A 4250-nucleotide genomic window follows, 5' to 3' on the forward strand; every position below is an offset into this window, starting at 1 on the left:
CCCCTGCAAAGGCCTCATTAACACAACAAAAGGTTTTTTAAGACAAACGTTTTTTCCCCTGTACAGATGAAACCGTTATCAAAATGATTCCCGTTCACACGGATCCGCGGAAACGACTAAAAACACTGTATAATTCATCCCAGTCAAATAATTTGGCAATGTCAATTTGTAAAAGAAACACTACGCGCCCACGCACACACATTCAAACGAGCATGCCTATAAACTAAACAAGTAATACGCATGTGCATGCCGTCACCGTTTACACAGATTCACGTTTTTGAAGTTTACACGGAGATGATAGCGGTATCGCTTTCAAATCTCTTTTTCAAAAACTTGCACTTTGAAACCTATTTCAAAGTTTGTGTTCTTAGGCCACCAAAACGCAGTTGTTGTGTAAATAAACAGCCAGAACCCATTAAAAGTTTTCTGTTTTCAGTTGAAAACGGTGTTGTGTGAGTGGCCCCTAAGTTAATAACTAATGATTTTTTACGACGGAAATGAATCAATCATAATCTTACTTAAGCTAGATAATGATTTTCTTCTAGAGCTGCTGTAAACCCAAAACAATCTTTGGTGCATTATTTTCCTATTATCACTGTGAAGCTGCTTTGAAACAATTTGAGGTGACACCTGTCACTCACATGAGATCAACCAATAGCAAACCACAACCATCCAATAAATTCCCAAGCCCTACATTTGTTCTTGTGTCGACTTTTTAAAAGGAAAGTTCCCCCAAAAATTAACCATTACCCTCAAGTTTATTCCAAACCTGTAGAATGGGCAGCCTTTTCATTTTTGGGGGAACTATCCCTTTAAGTAAACAGCAGTAAACATGTTTATTTGTTAATATGCAGTGATTGATGTAGGTAAAGCAGCGCCCTCTGCAGGGCAGGACCGGCCACTGCGCTCATGCGACACATTCAAATATCTGATGCAAAGCGTTCACACACCCAATCCACTCATATTCGCACCACTGTAATGCCCTTTAATTAGAGCCAATATGCTTTATTCTATATAAACAATCCAAATATTACAGCTAAAATAACACTAATCCAACATTACTTGCAGCATTATTTGTTTTTCTACTCGCATCCTAAATGTACAGACGCAGCAGGGCAACCGCGCGACAGCCGACGGCTGATTCGTCAGTATAGAGAGAAGCGTAAAAATAATCAAGGACATATGGAGAGTTCTGGTTGGATTTTATCAAATATCTGCGTTGACTGACTGTATGTTACGAATTAGAAATACTGTCGCCAAAATACTTTTAAAAACTCCGGTTCCAGTGTGGAGGATTGGTGAATGTGCGGATGCGGATCGCGCGGTAGCCCCTTTGTTCGCTAGCTTCAGTTCCTGGTGTTATTCAGTGTGTGTGATGATCAGAATTCATAAAGGATCCAGTAATTCTGCTCAAACTCTTCTGTTGTGAATTAAACTCATCTCAGTGTCAATCCTCATTCTCGGAGGGAGCGTGAAATCCGCCGTGGACTCTGGAGTAGTAACGTTAAGTGTTTACGACAAAACACTTTCACCTGTTAGAGATCCGATTGTGAGTAAAATTATCATAGTAACTCATATTTCACATGCTAGTGTTTGTATATTTGGCACATTTGCAAAGTAAAGGCGGGTTTGCATACAGTCAGCCACTAAGAGAAACTACCATGTGTTTGAACCTGTACCATGGTAAATTCTTTGAAGTTTTTTTTAGTATCATGTAAATACATTGTATATGACACTGGTAATCATGTAGTACCACAGTATGATGCTATTTCTCCCCCATAAAGCTTAATGTTTGAATTTCAGTGCATGTTTTGTAGTAAACAGACTAAACGAGTCTCTGTAACATCATTTGTGTTCATGTGTAACGCTGCAGAAATCAACAGATCCATAATGGAGGGAAATGCACGTTACAGTGTTACACTTCAGTCAGTCAAGGCTGATGTTTCTGATGCAGAAACGATTATCACTCAGAAATTACTTGTAAATTTCAGGAAGTACACAGAATTGCCAAGGAACACATTGAATTATTGAATGTTCGGTAACACTTTATTTTACAGTGAGGTGTAACATGTAGTAATAACAGTAAATTATGCTTAATTACATACATTTAACCCTTAACCAAATCCTAATCCCACCCTAACCCTATAGTAAGTACATGTAGTTGCATAATATTACTCAGTACTTAAATATATAATTTCACCGTAACAATGACACCTTAAAATAAAGTGTAACCGAATTAATGTTCTTGTGAGACTCCAATAATCTTTGTTTTTCCAGTGCATTTTAATAGCCAACTTGTGATCAAAAGGACTCATTTTTAGGGATGCACGATATATGTTCATTTTTAATGTTATCAGTCCTATAAGAAAATTTGTCCGATATATATTAGAGCCGATAAATAATGGATTATTTCCTTCAGCTGAGACGCTTCAGATGCGCACTAGTCATCATGATGATTTATAATTATCCCGGCCATTTTTTTAGTCGCTTCTCGTGAAATTTGGTCGCATATGCGAGTGATTTACTCACATTGTAGAGGGTTGTGACTGATAACAGAATAGAGTTTATGCGTGTGACGTCACCGTTGGCCGGAGTGTCTGAGGTTACACACACTTGGGGGTTCAGTGTGAATACTGGTAAACACACACCTAAAACGAGAAAGAGCTTTGAGATTGACTGTACAACTACATTTGACAAGAAATCTGAGGTATATTGTTTTTGTACAGACTGCTGAAAGCTGCCGAACAGAGAAAATCAGACTAAAAATATTATCAAAATGAAATAATATAATCTTTCTGGACAAAAAAGAAAAGTATCATTTTAGGGCTTCGGGTCATTTTGACCCGCGAGGGAAAGATGTGTTACAAAGTGCGAGGGAAGGATGAAGATAATGAAGTAATCGAGCTGTTTTTGTGGTCCTCACAGATGTAAGCCACATAATTAAATTAAGTTGTGACAAAATGTTAAAAAAATCATGTTACTTTAGCTTATTTTAATTGAACAAGAGGCAAAATTAATTTTTTGAGCGCAGATGTAAGTCGGACCAGTCATGACTCGTGACGCTGGATTTCGATTTATTTTGAGCTGAACCCTGAAAAGCGTTATGCATGAAATTGTGAGTTATTTTGAATTTAAGTTAACCCCTTAACTGTCACCGTCCCGTATACAGGACGCCTAACTTTACTTCGCTTTATTACTATTAAATCCTAATCTAATTATGACAAACTATATATGGTTGGAAAGGTCTAAGACTTCTAAATAGATATTTGACTGCTGTTTTTTGCTACAAATTGTGTAGGAAAAGTAACCGATGAATTTTTGACAAGAGTGCACCTCAAAAAAATCTGCGTCATAAAAGGTGTTCTGACCTTTGTCACAAAAAGTTGACCCACACACCTTTAATAATTGAAACTTTGGTTTTCATGCTAAAAGTTCATAATAAAACATAATCTAGTATTTTTCAATAAAAAATTATAATATAATATTATCCTCTAAAAAGTATAATATATATATTATCCTCTAAAATATAATATTATCTTTTTTTATCGCCTTTTTTTATTACATCACATATTTTAGTAGTTATCATAAATTAGGTATCATTTGAAAGTTTACAAACTCAGAATTCATCCTGTGAAAACCGTTTTGAAATTGAACGTTGCGTTACCATAGAAACGATACTCTAAATTATTTTATCAGGCTCCTCCCCTTTTGGGCATCATTATATTTCATAATTTATTATCAAAACCTTTTCTAATCCTGACAAAACACATACTGTCAGAAAGGTCTGAGTCTCAAGGTTCCAAATATTGTGACAGAATTGATATTTGGACAGAAATGTAATAATTTGTTAAGGCAGAATGTATCCAACTAAATTCAATGGAATGTATGTCACCCGGTGGCTATTTTTAGTACTACGCCTAAACAAAATCTCATGGGAACTTCAATTTTTGTGATATCAACTTCAAATTTGGAACACAACTTGGTTAGATATATGGCTTTGATTTTATAGTAATTTTATAGTAAAAAATATTTTGTAAAATATATATTTTTTATAAAATAAAAAATATATAGTACAGTATATTTGATGTACTGTAAATTTAAACTTCCATAACTTTTCCATACTTTCATTTTTTGAAGTGTTTTCACTTCAGCAATAATCTGCTGAGTGTTTCCTTTAAAACAAGACCAAACTTGGGTCTATATTCCAAAGCATTCTTGAATTACAACCATTTAAGTTTGAATAGTGCATT

The 4250-nt window shown here is 35.2% G+C and overlaps 1 protein-coding gene across 1 annotated transcript in view; it reads left to right on the plus strand.

Moving 5' to 3' along the window:
- The first annotated feature begins 1180 nt into the window (after positions 1-1180).
- brpf1 (bromodomain and PHD finger containing, 1) overlaps positions 1181-4250 on the plus strand; it is a 68103-nt gene continuing 65033 nt past the window's right edge. Inside the window, exon 1 of the mRNA XM_056242598.1 lies at positions 1181-1549. The gene's annotated coding sequence lies outside the window, so the exon portion shown is untranslated. The remainder of the gene's footprint in view (positions 1550-4250) is intronic.

This window comes from Rhinichthys klamathensis, unplaced genomic scaffold, assembly GCF_029890125.1.
Source record: "Rhinichthys klamathensis goyatoka isolate OS25496 unplaced genomic scaffold, OSU_Roscu_1.1 h1tg000732l_1, whole genome shotgun sequence".
Taxonomy (NCBI): domain Eukaryota; kingdom Metazoa; phylum Chordata; class Actinopteri; order Cypriniformes; family Leuciscidae; genus Rhinichthys; species Rhinichthys klamathensis.